Raw genomic sequence first — 22,543 nt, 5'->3', positions numbered from 1 at the left:
CACCGGTGGGGCATATATGCCTATAACGTTAAGTGTAAGCCCCTCGATGTGCCCGGACAGGACCAAGAACTGTCCTTGGGGATCCCGCTGTACTTTTTTTACCACCATGGGAAAAGATCGGTGCAGCAGCACCACCACCCCTCTTGATCCATGAACAAACCTGACGTGGTAAACCCTGTCAAACCCCTACCCGTTAGGAAAGGACAATGATCCCCAAGTAGGTGGGTTTCCTGAAGCAGGAGCAAATCAGGTTGGTGGCGGTGGGCATATGTGAGGATGGCTGTGCCATTAATCTTATCCAAAAGTCCGTTGACATTCCAAGAGAGAACCTGTATTGGTCCTACCATTTATGTGTATATAGGTCGATGGAACATTACAGTCAGGGGCAAAATCACCCGTTCCATGAAGTGGGTGAGTGGGACCATCGTCTCCACGTCCGTCAGTGCATCCCAGTGAGCAAGGTGTAAGTCTAAAACCCTGTGCGTCTGAGTGAGAGGAAACCAAATAATAACTCACAACAACAACACGAGCTGCCCAATGGCAGGTATACCCTTGAGCCCCCTAACTCCTGCCCCACTAGAGACTTCCACCCAGAAGCATCTGCTGCCCTTACAAACGATAAACTCTTGAAGACCCTAACCCAAACTTTAAGCTAATCAGCCTTGGTGACCCCTCCATAAAGCCGGATCTGCTGGTCAAAATTCAATAGATAGTTACATAGCAAGAAATAAACAAGTGTTGAGTTTGACTCGCCCTTCCCTGTTCCTCCCGGTAACTCAAAGCATTGGACTCAGGGACAGGTCAGAGTCACTGGAAAGGTCCCCGGGGCTGGGGGGTAACCCTCTTGCCGATAGCCCTCAGTTGCGTGTTTCTCTCCATGGGGGGGTTGGACTGGCAGACTCCCCCCGAAGCTGCAACAGAGGAGAGCCCGGTTGGGATCCCCATCGTTGCTGGCTCTTCGGTTGTGAAGACGGGCGATCCAGGCCTGGTGTCAGCTGCCCGCTGGAGGCCACTTCCAGATATTGCCAGTGGACTCTCCTCGGTCAGCCATGTCCAGGCCACCTCAGGAGACTCGAAAAAATGGGCTCTGTTCACGTGTACCACTCTGAGGCGAGCCGGGAAAAGAAGGCGGTAAAGTATTGCCATTGCCCTCAATTTCTGCTTTACTTCTGTGTAAGAGCGGCATTGTTGTTGAACATCCCTGGTGTAGTCCAGGAACACAAGTACCTTTGCTCCATTGCAGTGCAGTTCGTCCTGAGCACAGGCCGCCTGCAACACGCATCCCTGTCTTTATAGTTGAAAAATCGAGGTATTACTGGCCTCTGCGAGGATCCGGCGGGGGTCTGGCCTGCAGCGGTCTGTGAGCTCGTTCTATGGCAAACCAAGGCGTGAAGCAGTTCGGTGGCACCCAGGATTTGCAGCAGTCCTCCAGATAGGAGGCAAGGGAGGAAGTCTCAGTATTTTAAGGAATGCCAATTATGCAAATGTTGTTGCTTCATGAGAGATTTTTGGCATCCTCTGCTCTGCAATGTAACTCGGATGTCTGCACAAGAAGCTGGGCAACCTGCGTTCTTAGGGTACTCATTTCGTATTCCATGCTGGACAATCTGGAAGCCACCTCCATGATCCTTGACGTAACATTGCGCAGATCCTGACGCACAAGGGCCACGTCCACTCTGCCCTCCCTGATTTTGGTCTCCACTGCCACTTGGAAAGACTGTATAGCCTGAAGGATAGTGGTCACATTTCCCAGGGGCAGAGATTTCCCCCCGTCCCGCCCTTACCAGGAGGGGTCGAGCCTGTACCAGTGGCAAACTGATCAATGAGTGTTTGTGCTGACTTTGACCGGGCGTGCTTGTCCTTACCCATTGCAGCCCCAGCTAGTTCCTCCACCTGTTATAGTCAATGCAAGTAATTGGGAGGCTACATCTATCACTCCATGGCCCAGTTCAAGTTCCTTTGAGGCTCCACGACAAAGTATCCCCACTCCGCGGCCTGCGGCCATAGCTCCCCATCCTCAAAAACTTGGAGCCACTGCCCAGAGCATGATTGTGCAGCTGCCACTCCTCTGCAAATCCACGCCGCAGGCCGCTCCGGATGCCAACCTTTCCTCCATCCTTCCGGGTGCCACCGCTCCCCAATGGGGGCCTCCTCGCCCGCGGCAGACCCCCCGCGGCTCCAGCCGGGTCACCCAGGGAGGTGGGCCACCACAGTCTCTCATTCAGTTGGGGGGAATTGGGATACACCACACAGTCCAATCCCCCTACCCTTGGTCCACACTCACACCCCCTCTACCTCCACAGCCGGAGACAGCTGCCGGCCCCCTGGACCCAGTCCTCGATCACCGCCGTGCTCCTCTGCAGTGGCAGCGGCAACGCAGACAACGGCCCGCTTTGGTGCACCAGTTGGGTGGCCAGTCCCACTCCGCTTCTCCGTTGGGCTCTGGAGAGGGGCCCCCTCTGTCCGCTGAGGCTGCTATTCCCCTCTGGTCCCTTCAGGCCACAGCATACCCTTCAGCCATGGCCTCCGGCAGCCACGGTCCCTGCAGGACCAATCATCTCAGGCTCGGATGGGGCCCCTCGGCCTCTCTTCAGGCAACTGGGCGCAGCTGCCCCTTCTCTCCGCCACTATCACCGTGACGGCCGCTCCTCTCTGTTTGTGCGACCCTGCACTGGGCTGCACCTCGGCCCCTAAAGCAGATGGGGCATAGGACACCTCACCCGGCCGCCTCAGAACAACGCTCTTTCTTGTCCCAACACCGAGAGTCAGGGCCTCAACATGCCAGTCGGATGGCGGCCGACATTTTGCAAGGGCCTCTCTCTTTGGGTACCTGAGACACAAGAATCAGCCAGCAGGACGGGGGATTATAGGGTTTAGGTGAGGACGTATGACGGAGGGGTCGGGAGCACTTCTTAAGTGTGACCACCATCTTGATGCCTCAGCCAAACCCCTCACTTCTTTTTAACAGTACTGTAATTTTGCCAGAGATACTTTGGGTATCTTGGGCCTCATTGTGAGTCTGGCAGTCTCTTGACTGCAAGACTCGAGGTGGGGTTTGGACCACCGCCAAATGCGGAGTCTGAATGCCACAGTATGGCTGCGGCGGTTGGACTGCCAGACTCACCAGGATTAGTTGTCCTTGCAGTCTGGCAGTCATGTCGGTCCTAACCCACCAGGGCAGCGCTGCAAGCAGCCCTGGGCATTGCAACTTCATTCTCCGCCATCAATTTCATGGTGGTGACACTGCCATAAAAAGGCTGGGGGAGAGTGGGTGCAGGGGGCCACAGGGGGCCCCCGCACTTCCCATGCTCTTGGCATGGGCAGTGCAGGGCTCCCGCTGGCCAGTACTCTCTCAATGTTCACTGTCTGCCTAGCAGACAGTGAACATTTTGAGGGTGCTGGTACACCCTGCACCCTACAGCATTGCTGCAGGCTCTATTACAAGTTGGTAACAATGCTGTAGGGTGTTTCCCGCTAGCCTGCTGGGTGGAACCTCTGGTTTCCGCCCGCAAACCTAGCGGGAAACTCATAATGGGCCCAGCTGGGAGGCAGCCACTATGGGCCAGCCTCCCCATTGGAAGCTCGACGGACGGCCAAGACCATCAACTGAACTCATTACAAGGCCTTTTATGTCCATTCTCATCCAGATCATTTAATAAAGCAATAGTATCTTGCCTACATGCCTTTTGTGTCATTACGCAATCATCACGTCATCAATGTACTGGACCAGGGAAGACTAGAAAGGCATTTCCAATGATTTCAAATTATTTTTCAACTCTTGTTTGAACATAGATGGGAACTCTGAAAACCCTTGCGGAATGTTATGACAGGTGTACACATGATTTCAGAATTTGAAATAGAAGAGGAACTGACTACTGTGAACCATCCAGCATCACATGGATTTGGAATAAAATCACTGCTGGGTTGGGCACTATTGGACAACATTTGACCACAATGTTGTTAATCTTCCTCAAATCCTAAACTATTCCCACTTGGTTTTCGCAATCCTGTAATAGGTGAATTACATGGGCTGCTCAGCACTTCTTTCAAAACTCCTTGTGCTACAAAAAATTCTGCAATTACAGGACTAACCCCCTCAATTATATCTGGAGACATAGGATATTGAGGAGTTTTAGGGAAAACTGCATTTGGCTTCACTGTGACTTTAACTGGTTTATCTCCCTTAATCAGACCAATATCTTGACCTGAAAGATCCCACACTTTCAAAACAACTCCAGGTCTTGTACTGTAAATGCCGGGTAAAGAGCAATCAGTGGGACTTCCTCATTAATTAAATTACATCCCACAGGTATACATGATTCTTCATCATCACTGTTTGTCTGAATGGCAATTCTATCATTTGTACAAGTAATTGAACATCTTAATTAGCACAATAAATCTTGTCCCAGCAAACATACTGGACTTGAGTCACAGACTACAAATCTGTACACGCCTTCTCTCTCAACCTCGAGTAATCATGTGTGAATGATAAATTATCACTCCTGCTCCAAGGAACATGAACATAATTCTCTCCAAGAATTTCTTGCATAGGTAATATTTTTCTTCAAGACTGCCACTGCAGCCTGCGTGAAATAGTGCACACACTATTTCACAGCCAGAACCTTATATGTCACCTATAGGTCTAACCATCATTTACTGAATTCTAGGTGCAAAGCTTCTAAGTGTGAGGGTGCCCTTGCACTAGCAAAGGTGCCCCCACGCTGTCCACGGCCAATTTCCTGGACTTCATGAGTGCAGGGATACCATTACACATGTGCACTACGTATAGGTCAATACCTATATGTAACTTCACAATGGTAACTCCGAATATGGCCATGTAAAGTGTCTAATATCATGGAATTGTCCCCCCATTCCAAATGTGGTATTGGAGGGCCAATCCCATGCATCCTGGGGGCTCCACCATGAACCTCAGTACTGCCAAACCAGCTCTCTGAGGCTTGCACTGCAGCTACAGCTGCTGCCAACTCACAGACATGGTTCTGCCCTCCTGGGGTCTGAGCAGCTCAGTCCCAGGAAAACAGAACAAAGTATTTCCTTTGGGAGGAGGGTGTTACACACTCCCCCTTTGGAAATAGGTGTTACAGGCTTGGGAGGGGTAGCCTCCCAGAGCCTCTGGATATGCTTTGAAGGGCACAGATGGTGCCCTCCTTGCTTAAGCCAGTCTACACCGGGTCAGGGACCCCCAGTCTCTGCTCTGGCACAAAACTGGGCAAAGGAAACTGACTACTCCCCTGTCCATCACCACTCCAGGGTTGATGCCCAGAGCTCCTCCAGTGTGTCTCTGGCGTTAGCTATCTTGTTTTCCAAGGTGTGGGAACACTCTAGAGATCTCTGAGTGGCCAGTGCCAGCAGGTGACGTCAGATACCCCTCCTGATAGGTGCATACCTGGGTAGGTAGCCAATCCCCCTCTCAGGGTTATTTAGGCTCTCTTCTCTGGGTTCCTCTTCAAATTCAGCTTGGAAGATTCCTCCAGGAATCCTCTGCATCCTCTGCTTCAGCTTCTGACCGTTGGATCTACTGCAGACTGCTCCAGGAACCGCTGTAACTGCAACGAAGTATTGTATCCAGGAGGACTCCTGTGACCTGCAATTTCAGCTCCAGCCAGCATTTGCAACAGTTTCCACAGTGTGCACGCTCTGAGAACTCCCTGTCTTCACCCTGCACCAGAAGAATCAAAGGAATCTCCTGTAGAGTGACAGAGTCACTTCCCTGCTCCTGCGGGCACCTACTAAGACGACGATTGGCTCTCTGGGACTCCTCTCCTGATGATGAGTGTGCTCCCTGGTACACAGTTGGTGGACCTATCTGAACCAGACTGTCCTATGGTCCAGCTGTCCAAATTTGGAGGAGGTAAGAGCTTGCCTTCCCGGTTTGTGACAGTACCCCTGTTCACCACGTCATCTCTAGCTCCTGAGGCACAAAAGATTTTGGGAAGAAGTGCACAGGGTAGCCCAGGTCCCCAGCACTCCATCCTGCGATGCACAACTCGCTGAGTTGTTCTCTGGTGGTGTGGGACCTTCTTTTGTTGTGCTGCACCAACTGCGATTTCCACCTTCTTTGTCCCCATGTCCTGGGACTCCCGTGTGTGCTGCCTGGTTATCTGTGGGCTCTCTCCAGTGTTGGGAGCCCCCTCTCCCTCCTCAGTCCGAGTTGAGGCCCCCAGGTCCCTCCTGGGTCCAGGAAGTGCAATTTTGAAGCAAATCACGACCTTGCTTGAACCAAGGCTTGTTGGACGAATCCAGCAATGCAAACAGCCTGCATCCAACATGTCAATGTGGGACATCTCCTGCATCATGCAGGAACCTGCAGCCATCTTCTTTGGTGCTCTTCAGCAGACTTCTTCTAACCGGAGAATCCTCTTTTGCACCATCTTCTAGGTTGGCAGGGCTCCTGTCCTTCCTGGAATCTTCTATGACTTCTGGACTTGGTCTCCTTTCTTCACAGGTCTTCAGGCCCAGGAATCTACCATTTGTTGCTTGCAGTCTTGCTTGGTTCTTGCAATAACTCTAATCACAACTTGTAGTGTGTCCTAAGGAAACGTGCAGTACTTTACTCCAACTTTTCTGGGCTCTGGGGTGGGGTATTTTACTTGCCTTTGGCATTCTCTTACACTCCTAAAGCCCCTCTACACACTACACTTGCCTAGGAGGGAATTCGTGATTTGCATTGCACTTTCTTAGTATACGGTTTGTGTTGCCCCTAGGCCTATTGCATTCTATTGTATTTTCTACTGTTTGCCCTATTCTATGAATATTTACTTACCTGATTTGGTCTCTAGTGTATATATTTTGTATAATACTTACCTACAGAAGTAGTATTGCCTCTAAGATATGTTTGGCCTTGTGTCACTAAAATAAAGCACCTTTATTTTTGGTAACATTGTGTATTGTCTTTTGTTGTGCGTAAGTACTGTGTAACTATAGTGGTACTGCAGGAGCTTTGCATGTCTCCTACTTCAGCCAAAGCTGCTCTACTACAGCTACCTCTAGACAGCCTGAGCTGCTAGAACACTGCCTAGATTTCACTAATAAGGGATAACTGGACCTGGTATAAGGTGTAAGTACCTTAGGTACCCACGGCCAGCCTCCTACACTCCTCTTAATGGTTTCATTTTCTCAATATCCACTTCGTAGTTTTCGGAAAGATCTGATCATTTCTGATGGGCCAATCCTGCTTTGTGACATATTTACACATAAAACATAACTCATATTCATTATACAAATGAATTCTATTTAATTCAAGTATTCCCTCAATCATTTCATTTAATTCCAATTTCAATCTTGCCAGGTTCAGTGTTCTTTCCCCTTCAGCAGCTGTTTTTATTAATGATGTTCCACTCATTTTCTCCAGCCATTCTGTTAATTGTTGATCTTGCAAGCCTTGCAAGCTAACATTATTATTTGGGTTTGGCACAACCTGTGGAGTACTACATGGCGGACCTACCATGCACACTGGTGTTGTCACCAGTGATGTTGGTGAAGCTAAGGAATATGTTTCATTCACTAACGGACCTGTTTTGTCAAAAGTCTGATTTATTGGAGACATAACTCTAGCAGTAGCATTAAGTCTATCCATTTCAGCATTGGGTGTAAAAGGTGTGAACATTGTAGCATTCACTGAATAAAAAATCTGCATATTGCTCTCATTATTTCCCTGAGTACACAATGGAACAACTGGACCAATTATGACAGGAACTGTTAATGCCTCTGGACCAGTGTATTGCTACATGCACTATGTGCAAGGTAAACAGTGGTGGAGGGTGTGGACCATTGGCCTCTGCTTCCATTGGCCTTCGCTTCCATTTTGGTTCACGACTCCATTTTGTCGAGTCTGGTTCTGTGCGTAAGGCACTGTTCTGTGTTTTTCCACAAGCTTCGGCCAGCTGCAGGGTGGGGTGTTTTTCTGCTCAACTTCGCTCCATCTGCCTGATACGAAGGGCACTATTTACATTCCACAAGCTATCAGTTAGGACAACAGGGGGATGTGCCTGTACTCAAGGAGGAATGCAAGCTTCACCTTGGAGCCCTCTCCTGGGAACCTGGCCCGTTCTGAGGAGACATCTCGATGGGTGAACAAGGTACCGCCGATTGCACAATTTGTAAAGGAGGGGGTCTTTTTCTAGAAAAGACTCCTGGGCGTTAGTAAATACTATAAAGGTCAGGAGCCTGGATTGACTGGTTTAGGAACTCTCTTCTGGGTTGGACGCAACGCCAGGAGGACTGATTGTCCTGAAGGAGACTCCCTGTGCCAGTCGATTTGGGTTCCCCGGCTTGGTGTGCGGCGGAGGGATGCAGAATCTCTTTTCGGTGAAGCCTTTCAATTTATAAGCATTGAAGTATATTGTGTGTGCGTGTGTTATATGCACTTATTCTTGCAGTTATTTTCATGCTATTAAGCATTGAAGTATATTGTGTGTGCGTGTGTTATATGCACTTATTCTTTCAGTTATTTTCATGCTATTCTTCATGATATCACAAAGTGCTTATATTCTCACCATTATTCTCATGTTATTCTCTTGATATATATTAGTGTGGTTAGTTTTGCCATATGAGAACTTGCCCCTTAAATAAACTTGATTATTCTACTCACTAAGGTGTCTGAGAGTGATTGCTTTACATTGTGCCTTAAACTATCCTGAAGTGCATAGTTCTGATATTCTGAAGAGTATAGCAACACAACCAGATGACGTTTTCTGTTTTAATTCATAAAGTACTCTTCTCAGATTTTCTAAAATTCTCAAATTAAAACTTCCATGGGCAGGGAAACCTAAACTCCCTTCTTTCTCTGGAATGTGGTACAAATGCTTTAACCAAGTACATGCTGATGGACCTTTCTCCTTAATTATTATGTATACAGTTGTACCCTCTGGCAGGACATTTCCTCCTAATCTAACTGGAATAAATGTGTCTCCCCTCAAAGCACTCTTTAATGCTTTAAAAAAAATCATTTTTACTCTTAATAGGATCTAAAACTATGATTTAAATTAAAAACTGGAAGTATTCCAATCCCAAAATCCTTTTCGCTTGTTATTCTCAACCAGTGAAGTTATTTGCGCTTGTCTACCAATCCATGCATGTCTCTCCTCTCAGCAACTGACCAAACCCAGAGCGGACACAGTGATGTCACACTCACACACAACAGCTAACAAAGCCTCTTGACTGAGACAAACCACCCAATTCACTTACAAACTAAATGCAAAATATTGTGAACACCAAAGAATTCAGCTTCAAATCAAATCAAATCATTAACATTTATAAAGCGCGCTACTCACCCGTGCGGGTCTCAAGGCGCTAGGGGAAAAAGGGGGGTTATCGCTGCTCGAACAGCAAGGTCTTTAGGAGTCTCCGGAAAGCGGAGTGGTCCTGGGTGGTCCTGAGGCTGGTGGGGAGGGAGTTCCAGGTCTTGGCCGCCAGGAAGGAGAAAGATCTCCCACCCGCCGTGGAGCGGCAGATGCGCGGGACAGCAGCGAGTGCGAGGCCAGAGGAGTGGAGGAGGCGGGTGGGGACGTAGAAGCTGAGGCGTCTGTTGAGGTATTCCGGTCCCTTGTCGTGGAGGGCTTTGTGTGCGTGGGTGAGAAGTCGGAAGGTGATCCTTTTGCTGACTGGGAGCCAATGCAGGTGTCTCAGGTGTGCGGAGATGTGGCTGCTGCGGGGTATGTCGAGGATGAGGCGGGCCGAGGCGTTTTGAATGCGTTGCAGGCGATTTTGGAGTTTGGCTGTGGGCCCGGCGTAGAGGGTGTTGCCGTAGTCCAGGCGGCTTGTGACGAGGGTGTGGGTCACGGTTTTTCTGGTGTCGGCGGGGATCCAGCGGAAGATCTTGCGGAGCATGCGGAGGGTGAGGAAGCAGGCGGAGGACACGGCGTTGACTTGCTTGGTCATGGTGAGAAGAGGGTCCAAGATGAAGCCGAGGTTGCGGGCGTGGTCTGTGGGGGTCGGTGCGGTGCCGAGGGCCGTGGGCCACCAGGAGTCGTCCCAGGCGGACGGGGTGTTGCCAAGGATGAGGACTTCCGTTTTTTCAGAGGTCAGCTTTAGGCGGCTGAGCCTCATCCAATCTGCGACGTCCTTCATATCCTCTTGTAGGTTGGTCTTGGCGCTGGCGGGGTCCTTGGTGAGGGAGAGTATAAGTTGGGTGTCGTCGGCGTAGGAGGTGATGATGATGTCGTGCTTGCGTACGATGTTGGCGAGGGGGCTCATGTAGACATTGAAGAGTGTCGGGCTGAGTGATGAGCCTTGGGGTACGCCGCAGATGATCTCGGTGGGTTCTGAGCGAAACGGAGGGAGGTAAACTCTTTGGGAACGGTTTGAGAGGAAGGAGGCGATCCAGTCCAGGGCCTGGCCTTGGATTCCAGTGGAGCGGAGGCGGGTGATTAGGGTGCGGTGACAGACGGTGTCAAAGGCAGCCGAGAGGTCGAGCAGAATGAGGGCGACTGTTTCACCGTTGTCCATCAGGGTTCTGATGTCGTCAGTGACTGAGATGAGGGCGGTTTCAGTGCTGTGGTTGGTTCGGAATCCGGTTTGTGAGGGGTCGAGCAGGTTGTTGTCTTCCAGGAAGGTGGTCAGCTGTTTGTTGACGGTCTTCTCTATTACTTTGGCTGGGAAAGGCAGAAGAGAGATGGGGCGGAAGTTTTTCAAGTCGCTCGGGTCAGCCGTAGGTTTCTTTAGTAGGGCGTTGACTTCGGCGTGTTTCCAGCATTCGGGGAAGGTAGCAGAAGAAAAAGAAGAGTTGATGACGGTCTGGAGGTGCGGGGCGATGATGTCGTCGGCTTTGTTAAAGATGAAGTGCGGGCAGGGGTCCGAAGGGGCGCCGGAGTGGATAGAGTTCATGATGGATTTGGTTTCTTCCGTGTTGATGTGGGACCAGTTGTTGAGGGTGATGGCTGTGGATGCCGGTTCGGTGGTGTTTGGTTGGGTCTGGTGTCCGAAGCTGTCGTGGAGGTCGCTAATCTTGCGATGGAAGAAAGTGGCGAGGGATTCGCACAGATCCTGTGAGGGCGTGACGGCGTTGGCGCTGGGGTTGGAGAACTCCTTGACGATGCTGAAGAGTTCTCTGCTGTTGTGTCTGTTTTTGTCCAGTCTGTCTGTGAAGAAGTTCCTTTTGGCAGCGCGGATCAGGTGGTGGTGTTCGCGGGTAGCGTTCTTGAGGGCGGTCATGTTGTCAGCGGTGCGGTCCTTGCGCCAGGCTTTCTCAAGGGTGCGACACGTTTTCTTTGATTCTTTGAGGGTGTCAGAGAATCAGAGAGGTTTTTTGGTGTTGGTCTGTCGATGCGTGCGTTTGAGGGGAGCAAGGATGTCTGCGCAGTTGGAGATCCAGTTTGTGAGGTTGAGGGCTGCATCGTTGGGGTCGGTGGTGAGGGTGGGTTGGTTGGCGGCGAGTGCGGAGAAGAGTTGCTCTTCGGGGATCTTGTTCCACTGTCGACGAGGGATGGGTTGGGTGCGGAGGTGGCGGGTCTCGCGTCGGAATGTGAAGTGGACGCAGCTGTGGTCGGTCCAGTGTAGGGCGGAGGCGTGGCTGAAGAAGACGTGTTTGCTGGCGGAGAAGATGGGGTCAAGCGTGTGTCCGGCGATGTGGGTGGCGGTGTTCACCAGTTGTTTGAGGCCGAGGTTGGCGAGGTTGGCGAGCAGGGTGGTGGTGTTGGGGTCGTTGTTTTGTTCCAGATGGAAGTTGATGTCACCTAGGAGGATGTAGTCCGGCGAGGCGAGGGCGTGCGGGGAGATGAAGTCGGCGATGGCGTCGCTGAAAGGGGCGCGTGGCCCGGGAGGACGGTAGATGAGGGATCCTCTGAGGGTGGTCCTCGGATCGGTCTGTTTACTACAGGTAGGAGCTCAATCGATTTGAATGCTGTATGGCCTCATTTTCAAATATTTCTTTCTCTTATACGCAAGTAAAATTTGACCTGCAAATTTCACTCTTAACAGTACTAGATTATCCTTGTGCACTCAGGAATCATCTAATACCTGTCAAACTAGGACACTAACATACACAATAAGGAATTATACCTGTGTTGTCAACAGCGCGCCATTGACCAACACCAACACTACAGACAGTAACAGCAACAATGAACAAATATCTCATTTACTTGTACAACATTCCAAAGTCTTAGGCCATGAAGAATCCGTTGGAACAACAACCATAAGGGCAATTTTTGAATCATTTGAAATACTACTTCTTCCTTACTCTCACCCTTTGGCGTACGCAAACTCCCTACTCATCTACTTTAGAGTATGCAAACTCTCTATTTCACTCATATATCATAATTCACTTACCATTTGCCAAATCACTTCAGATCACAAACGCTATTAAAAACTCAAACATCACTGAGAACGCTGGGAACATACCAAACTAATCTAAACAAGAACTGTCACAACCAATTAACAAACTTTTCAAAACAATTACTCCAGTTGAGACTAACCAACTACAAGCATTGGCAACACCAAATGATGCAGTTTAGAAGATGATCTCTCTCCTATTGAGTCAAAACCAAAACAAGCATTGGCAAGCCAAATAATACAATTTAGAAGATGATCTCTCGCCTATTGAGACATAACCAAAACAGAAATTGGCCACACCAAATAATGCAATTTAGAAGTGATCTCTCTCTTTTTGAGAAGTAACCATCGTCTGTTACCAAATTATGTGGACGTGTGACCCTGTAATAAGGTCAGGTGACATGTGATAGGGCACTATCATCTGAACTACTCTCAGAGGTCGACTCAAATCTTTTAGTAATAAGATCTTCCAAGTAACCAATAAAACCCAAGAACAATGATTAAACAACAATAATGAAAGAATCATTGACTTATACACACACCATGGCCTGTGTGGCCATGAATCACGACACCAGTTTAGTAAAGTTTAAACATTTACTGCCCTTTGATTAACAATACTAAAGTCATGTAGATAATACGCAAAACCAAGTGGTAACAATACAAGAATAACACTAGTTGTTCGAAACATCTAAAGAATCTCAGTCTAGCAAAAGAAATACCCATTGAACACTCTAAAAGAATTACACAAAGTAAATACAGAATTATATGTGAAATAGCAATAGTTTTTGTTAGTTGTGCAGTGAATCAGACATAATCACTTAGCAATACATTCAGTTAGGGTTGGATCACAAATCCTTAATACCATCCCAAATTTGTTTGGCATGCATGGGTCTGGGCTTTAGCACTTGCAAAAATGGAAAACAAGACAAAAGTTAATTTTAGAAAAATATCTTTCTATGGAGCTAGAAAAAGTGTAGTTGGATTTCTAATGGGAAAACCTGTAAAGAAAAAACAACTGCACATGTTATACCTCTCCTAATAGAGACAGCAGTTAGAAGAATCTTCGCCAGCAGAGCTCAGGAACAGCATCGAATCTTGAGCGATCAGGAAAGGGCATCAGTTCAGTAAGGCTGGGGCTAAAGTATCTGAACTTTAAATCATAAGTATAGTCTTCTTGTCAAGCTGAACATAGAAAGGTAAAAATACTAAAAAGACTACTCTACATCATCTAGCATTTGTTTAATTAAAGTCCCAAACGTTACTAGCTAAGCTTCTGATTGGACGAGGCTATGAGATGTGATAAAAATAACCAATGAAACTTCAATTCTCCTTTGGACATTGCAACTTTTCTTCACTTTCCTTCACGATTGGCTCACGTCTCCTCTCCTGGCAGCGATTTCTGACGAATATCAACAATGTAGATCAACATAAAACATAACATTTTATTCAAGTTACTTCCCTACTAAACTAAAACCCATTATTAAAACTTACAACATTTATCATGAGGAGGTACAGAATAGACAAGACAAGGAAAAATTTAGATTTCCACTGCTATTTTTAGTGAAGTAAGCACATTAAACATTGTTTGCAAAACAATTTCACTGTCATCAACAAAGTGCACAACACCATGAAACACTACTAAGACCTAATTATTTTTGTGGAAAGCTAATACATGATGAAGAATAAACCATTTTTATATCTGAAACCACATAATTCTCATGATTAGTATTTTCGTAATTCTTGATTAGCATCATTCATTTTCAAACACATTTAGTATGTCCTTCAATTAATCAATAATATTTCAACAAATTAATCATTCCTGTCAATATTAATTATTTTCATCTGTGCAAATGTTTATGATTCAGCAAAATATATTTGAACGTCATTATTATTCCTTAGATAATATTAAATATGGCGGACACCATTAAACAAAGCACATTTCAAACATGCATGTTTTACATTTTTGGTACGAATTTCTCAATTTAGGCCTTTTTATTAACATTATGTATATGATTATTTTCACATAAATGTATTTTTAATTTTTACACTCTAACACTACCAAGTCGGAATCAGGGCTATAAGTGTGGGTAAGCTCAGATTTATGTAGACTTGTGATTCCAACACAAAGGGAACCCGTTCCATAATTTGTTTAACTGTGTAATCACAAATCTGTCATATAAGCAACATGTTATGAGGAGCAGCATGTATGGGCATCAGATATGCACGTTAGAATTCAGTTTCCCAGTAACATCCTGTTAGCAGCTTCTACCCCCAGCCGGGCGTTTCAACCTACACTGCATTAAATGTTGTGGTTGAGACTCCAAGCACTAGCACTCAAAATATAGAAAGATTTTATCCCTTGCTCATGTGGAAGTTTAAGGGAGATTGATTTGATCTTGGGGTGGATTCCCTGGTTCCCAGCACACTCATTTTATCTATCTTTCAGGGTATTGCGCTAGGTGAGTAATACCCAACCTTCTGACTCCTGAGGACCCCCACTGAATCATTACTGAAAGCTGGGGACCCCTAAGCAATTTGTATGATTTAAATTTCAAACATTAAAACAGTAATTCATGGAAAATATTCAAACAAGTACACACCAAATACTCAAATTACTAAAAATATAATTATTTTATATGAAAAAATATGCAAAAATCGACGAATTTGAATGGGAACGTTGATGGTGCATCTTAGTGACTAACTTTTCCATGTTTGGTTTTATTTAGGAACGTTGAATCCTCAGGACAGATTCTACATTTCCCAAGTGATTTCAGTTTTTTAGGTACATAAGATCAGAGAAAGCTTTTTCACACAAATATGTGGTGGGGAAAGGAAGTAAAACCATAAAAGCTTCTCATATCTCGATAGCCTTTCTGTCATATGTAATTCATTTGTTTTATAATACCTCATATACTAGTGTAGGGTGCAGAGAACTTTATAGGGGACTACAAGGTGTAGGATTCACATATCGTCCACACTGATAGACATTTTCTAATAGTGCTTGGTCTGGAGAAGCACAAACTCTGGATTCAAAACATAACATAGTGGTTAGACTTGACTTTAACAATAAGAATATATTTATACGCAAGCAAACCTTTTTTTTCAGCAGCGTAAAGATAATGAACGACTGGAGAAAAAAAATGTTTTAATTTGTGCCTTGCAGTTTGCATGCAACTCTTTGATGGCAGTTCATAGCTCACTGTGCTAGATCATGATTGTAACTTATGAACTGCATAGTAACAAAATAATCTTTGTGAGAAAAGCAATAACCCATTGTGCTATACACATAAAACACTTTTCTTTGCATGATACACATTCTTTGAAGCAGGCATTTTTTAAAACAGCTTTATTGATGTTATAACTGAACAAAAAGCCAACATGGCAGAACACCACTGGCCACAATTCACATCCTCTGAATGAGCACTACACCGATAAATAATTTGCACTGGTCTTACAATCCCCATATATTCTGCATAAAGTCTTGGGTGCGCTACCCACGCTCACACTTAGGGATCACACTCCAAGTCTTCCTCCCGTCCATCTCCCCCACACCGCTCATATCTAGCCGGACAGCCCCATGCTTCGTACACCAGTTTTTCTTGAGAGGCACACCAGTCCATCCCTCAGCGCCACTTCGCCAGCGTAGGGGCCGACTCCGCTCTCCAGCCTGAGGCAATTTCCCTTTTGGCCACCAAACAAGCCATCCCTACAAAAGTGTGCTCTGCCCTGCTGGAGCCCACTCCCTCGAGAACCCCCAGCAGGACAGGCATGGGGGCGGGCTCTATCTCCTCCTGCGAAACCCTGGACACCGCTAACACAGGGGCGCCAGTAGGCAACGATCTCGGGCATGTCCACACCATATGAAAAACGTCTGCAGACGGGCTCGCACACTGTGGGCACTCCGCTTGCTGCCTAAGGCCGGCTGCGTGCAGTCTTCCAGGCGAGAGATATGCTGCATGAAGAAAATAAGTCTGCACCAATCTCAATCGTGAGGACATAGTCAACAGTCTCGGAGCCATCAGGACATCCCTCCAATCCTCCTGAAGCAGGCATTTTAACCATCTGTGGTACCTTAGATCAGTCAAAAGTGCCACTAGACAAAACTCCCATCTCTCTCTAGTAGGTACATTAATCGCCAGAGTTGTCTTGACAGTTTTATTTTGGCCAGAAAGCTGCAGGTTGTACAAGGAACTTTGCATTGCTCTTAAAACTGCTGCACAAAATGAAGTAATAAATATAAAAACACACACATATTTCTGTCCAGAGGCCCCAGTTGGAGAAGTGCCTTCCGGCCTGCGGAATGTGGGAATGTGTCATGGGGCCCTGGGGGTCCACAAACTTTAATATCTTTGGTGTTGACACTGTATAAGTTAAAATCAATAGGAAGTGATCTGAAAGGATTCTGCCCACATAATCTGTTCCCATACAATGCAGGTACAACTTATGGCTGCTAAAAAGTAATTTAGTCTACTATAGTATTCATGTGGAAGTGAATAGTAAGAGTACACTAAATCATCTGTTTATTTTTGTGTTTTCATGTGTGACATATGTAGCACTCTATCCACCAGCTGTAGAGTGACTTTACTTGGGGGCCTCTGTTTCTAGAGATGTCTATCATGTGCTGTAACCATCACACGGTTAAAGCAGTCTTCCCATATCATTGAATTCCCAAGGTAGGAAGTAGTAAACCTATTATGAGTTTGGAGGGCGGAAACACCCATTCGCCAAACACTCAACTGGTCACCACTGTAGGGGCCGACTCCCCACCGACCCCATTAAGACCTTCCTGCTGGGCTGACTGGAGTCAGCCCAATGGGAAAGTGGTGGCAGTATTGTTGCTGGAAATGCTGCCACCCACAGGGGGGCACCAACACACTTGCAATGAGCAGAGAGTGCGCATTACGAGGGTGCTGGGCAGGGGGATCCCATGGGCATTGGCTGTGCAGGGACCCCCCTGGACCCCTTGCACCTGTTCTCCATCAGCCTTTTCATGGCCATGAAACGGCCATGAAAATGCTGGCGGAGAATCAGGTTATCAGCAGGGCGGGCTGAGTTCAGCGCCATCCAGGCTGATTCCAAACTGCACTGCTGTCAGCCCATCGGGATCTCCATTCCTGGCAGGGATGGAGGGAGGTTGGCAGGCAGATGGACTGCCACTACTGCAGCGGTGTGACAGCTACCGCAGGTCTGGCGGCCCCAGCTTAATCAGGCCCTAAGACCTTGAGTAAAAAGGGCATGTATCCTCTAGCTGGAGCATAGACATTTAGTTAGAATATCTCCCTACCGTTCAGTCCACCACATAACATGATGTAACACCCTTCAGGATTGCTTCATATCTATGATATATCAAGCAGAACTCTGCCATCAATTCATATGGATACTCCACTTGAGCAGGAGGAGTAAGCAGCAGAGTACCGCCATCCTTTCCATTTCATGACCACCTTGCTTAGTTCTCGTGGTGTAAGGTGGAAACTTCACAAAAAGCTAATCTAACATTCTTTCCTCTAATGAAAGATGATGCACTGTGTACACCTATTTATATTGTTCTTTAAAATCTAGCCCCTTGCATTTCACGTGAGAATCATAACAGCACTCACAGTGGGGACGTGACACAAGTCAACTTCCACTGTGCTCAAAGTTTCCTCACAGTCAACACTTTAACTCCTAGCCAAAGACATCCAAGTATTGCTTCAGATATCCACCTGTCCATTGCACTATATCTCTCATCATTCATATCTTGATAGCCAAACAATCACCAACCCCACTCTCAAACACCGGCACTTAGGCAAGCAATCCGTATCATGAAACTGCAGTTATATTTTTGAACCAATGTATTTAAGTCATCTGTGTCTGCGAAGAAGTCTCACTGACAAGCATTTCCCCATGCAGTTGTGCAGTATTTCTTCTGCTTCCTGGTCTACCTCCTCCCTCCCAAAAGTAGTAAAATAGAAAAAGTGCAACAGAAATAGAATCACAAACTAGTAGCCATTGTGGAATGTTACCAACCGATGTCCTCAGCTGCACTGCTCATAGGAACAGTCACCTTACCTGCAAGAAAAGAGTCCAGCAGTGTCAGAAATGTGTGAATGGAGGGTAAAATAACCCAGTTCACTGTTGCCTGCCATCTTTTCCATCAATAAATGTGTTTTAATCACTGACCTATTGGTTCATGTTCATCAAGTCTGAGTTTCTCAGACATGCCAACTCACCCAATGCCACTGTGTGGCACACAATATTTAGTCCCTTCACACAATTACCTGGTGAGGAGCCAATATCACATGGTGGCATGGAAAACGAGCTGAAAACCACTGTAAACAGGTTTTCAGCTTGTTTTTGGAGGCTTTGATTTGTTGATGTCCATTAATGGGTGTGAAAACACCCCAGGACATTGGCAACAGCCAGAGTAACATATGCATTTTTTTTAAGAGAGAGTTTGAGGCCTGGATGGGGACACAAGTGCCTCATCAGCACGAGGTACCACCCCTCCAAGGGCCCAACACCTTCTCACACTGTGTAATCTTCAATTTAGTTGGCAGGTCTGGTTTCTGTCTCAGAGTTCATTAGTATATGATTTTCAGTTATGAATACACAGAGTCCCAACTTAATTCACAATAATTGTTTGTAATGAGGTCCAAGAATTGTCCTGTTGAAGGCTTTCCCGATCAGGTCTTTAAGATGTTCTGTCATCCACAACTCTCCTTAGAGCGGCTCCTGGTTTTGCAGTGTGGGTTTTGTTCCCAGCTGGTTAACCACTCGCAGGTCATTTCTGGAGAGTTGAAGAACTCAGCTTTATTATATTTTATTACCTTCAGCTTAGCAGGCAAACAATCATGTATTTTAAATATACCAGAGGCATCCATGTTACAACACATCAGGAAGTTAATTATTAGACCTTGTGTGTTGACACCCGTTTCAGTGGCAGAACCAACTTTCTCTGCACTCTTTCAACGAAAAAGAGTTTTGAGAGCTCTTTGAGATTGATAGCGTGCACTATCCACTACTTCAGAAAAAGGTCAGCAGATGGGGCCGCCACTCTTTCCAGGAGCACCAAGAATCATAGATGATTCCACTGAGATATTTCCTCCATGTCCACAACTCCCTCATCCAGAATTTATGTTTGCGTAGGAATTTCATCATAGTTGCATGCAGTTTGGAGACATCCACCATGAGTTACTGCACTATCTCTCCTGTTGCTTAAGCACAGTCTGCTAAGTTCTTAATGTCTGATGTGATAAGCTTCATTTCCCCAGACAATGTCAATTTTATGTTAGAGAACCTGGCACAATTCTCTTATGGCTTTCAATAAATCTGTTGACGTTAGTTCTGGAGGTTCTATTTGTATTTGGGCAGACGGAGAATGCTAATCCATATCCCTGCCATCCTGCAAAGTAGTGTATTGAATTATTTTGTTAATTTTGGAGGCCTTTCCTACCTTGTCCCTTGCCATGTTTGCAGCTGTTTTGCAGGCACCTTATTGCTGTTTAAGTGACTTCAGTCGTGAAGCCCAACCTTTCTACCACGTTTCTGTCCAAGTCCCCGGATATAGCCAAAATGCACCTCTGAAGTACAATTTATTATCATGGGTTCATTTTCCCATCAGCTTCATAACTAGGTCACTATTTGTGTTTCTTTGAACAGGTGTTAACCCTAATGGCTCTTTTTTATCAAGGCCTTTTTTTTCTCTCACTTGATGGGGTGAAAGTTTCCTTTATTTCCACTGTGGTGGGAGGGCTAGGCATGCCATCTCACTTCTCATGGAACACACATATTCTATTTCCTCTAAGGGATTACACCATGTGAACCCAGGTATCTTCAGCTGATCTTTCTGGGGTTAATTTTTGGATGGTTAATGTTGTCCTTAGTGTATGCCCACCAGCATTGCATCCCATTAGGTGAAGAGAGAAACAACATAAGGCCAGTGTTCCCTCTTCTCTCAATCTTTTCATAAACACCACTGTTGTCTTCCGAACACTAGTCCCTCTTATTGCAGACACCTCAGCCTCTGCTGCCTCCCAATCCTCACATCTCACACCCTGAGATTAAGTGTTATTGTACTGCAATCATGGCATGCCAACACTTCCTGGATGACATTCTGGAACACATTGGCTGTGCTGGTGGTTCCAATGTTTAGTCATCTGTACCTACTGTTTTGGAGAAACACCCAACCCAACTTTGTTCACTGACATTGTCATCTACATTAGAGATATGGTGTTGCTTCTTTTTGATGGCCACATTTGGCAACTGCATGTCCACACACAACTTCACCTCCTCTGGTTGTTTAGACTTCTGCATGCCAAAAATCGAAGACACCCATAGTGAGAGCCCTTCCATCTTTCTGATGATTCCTGCTTTTTCCAGCTTATTAAGCGCATGTTCTTGTTTCAGTCTCAGATGGAAAGAAAATCACCAGTGCCGTAAGACCAGCCGCTTGACAGACTAATCAATATGGAGGGCAATCATTGTGACTTTCAGTCTTCCTGTGTCTTCACAAATATCTTGAAACTCCTGCAAGATGTTGTCTATGTTGGTAACATGAACTTTGAGTTGTTAATTGTACAAGATTGAGCTCCACCGCTGCCTGGCAGCTCAGCAACATGCCTGTACCGTCTCATGTTACAAGAGTCATTTTGGAGATTGCTTGGTGATCGTGGGAAATGGTCATCATGAACTTGCCTTCCATCAGCCATGGCTGTGTCTGCCCATAAGCATAGACTTAGACTTTAGGCAGGGCAAATTGTGGCTGAGATTTTAGACTTTCACACATTCCTTAGGCCATAATGTTTATAGAGGCTGCAGTGTCAATGATGGACATCAGTTCAGTCACTCAAGTTGTAACTTGGCTTTTTTGTGGGGACCTCATCGTGCAATGAGCAGCCCGATAGCCAGGAAAGTTAGAACTTTGCCCACTGCTACCTCATCATCAATGTCATCTACGTCTCCTTCCACCTTCTCTTCTGGGAAATGGGCAACCACATTCACAGCTTTGGGTGTATTGCTTTTCCCTTTTTTGCTAGATCAGCACATGAAAATGGTTCAGTTTACTGCATAATGCCTAGGTTGTCCAGGGTGTGAGACATTTGGTTTGACTTTGGGTTGGCTACCACAATAACCACACGAACACTGGGAGTTTGCAGTTGTTTGGCTTTGTTGGTGGATCTTGTGGCAGTGACTAGATTCACCAGCTTGTTCTTAATAAGCTGGTGTTAAACTGCTTTCATGTGAGATGCAGAAGCTCTGGACAACTCCTTTGAGCGACCTAGCATCAGGATTTCACTGAGAGACTTCCCTGCCTCCTCCAATATGTGCGCATTGAACTTTGTGTACCCTCACTCCTGCATAACCTGGGTGCAGATCTTTTCACATTCATTTGTGAATGTACATATGTTCTCCAGCTCATTGAGGTTCATTCAAAAATTGTCAAGGGACTCCAGTTTTTGGCAAGCCTAGTGAAAGTTGACGTTTCCGTAGTCAGGGTTCACTATTGATTCAACATTTGCATTGAGCAGTGACCATTGCGGCATAGGTATGTGAAGGCCACATCTCTTGGAGTGTCTGAACAACTTATAAATGTCCTCCATCCAATGTGGCAGTAAAAAAAGGTTTAGTTTCTTCATACATAATCTCCATTTAGGGATTTGGGGACTTGTGCAACAGGAAGGTGGGGGAGCAGAGTAGCGATAACAAAAGATTCTAAGGCCAGAATGTTGCCCATTCATGTTTCAGAAGGTCGTCCTACTTTGTGAAGGGGAGCAGGTTGCTAAGTAGAGACACCACCACTAATGCAGCCTGCAGAAGAGCCAATGCTTTGGCATGTCACTGGCCCCATCACATCCTACTTTCAGTCTTTGTAAATACTAGTCCAGTAGCGTTGCAGAAACAGCCTCACCGGACTTATAGGCATGTAGGCACACTCTATCAAATTCAACTTACTGCCTATATATTGTGCAGCGAGCTTAGAATCTCAGCACCCTCTTGTGGTCAGTCCCTGCCACTGCAATCCTTGCTACAAACAACCCAGCAGACTGCTGATTGGGACCCTCTCCATGGCTTTTGGGTGTGGATGGTGTATCGAGTGGCTGGTACACTTATTTGGATCCATTCACTGCTTGTGAGAAGGACTCATGCAGCCCCACTCGTAGGGCTGAGCTGCATCAGACCCGTCCCTTGTTTAGGCCAACTCTGGCTTGAGCTTACTGTCAAATCGAGTAGGGTTTGTTGTTGATGATGCGATACACAGCAAGTCCTGATACACATC

The sequence above is a fragment of the Pleurodeles waltl genome, chromosome 10 (assembly GCF_031143425.1).
Source record: "Pleurodeles waltl isolate 20211129_DDA chromosome 10, aPleWal1.hap1.20221129, whole genome shotgun sequence".
NCBI lineage: Eukaryota > Metazoa > Chordata > Amphibia > Caudata > Salamandridae > Pleurodeles > Pleurodeles waltl.
This window is presented reverse-complemented; position numbering follows the sequence as displayed.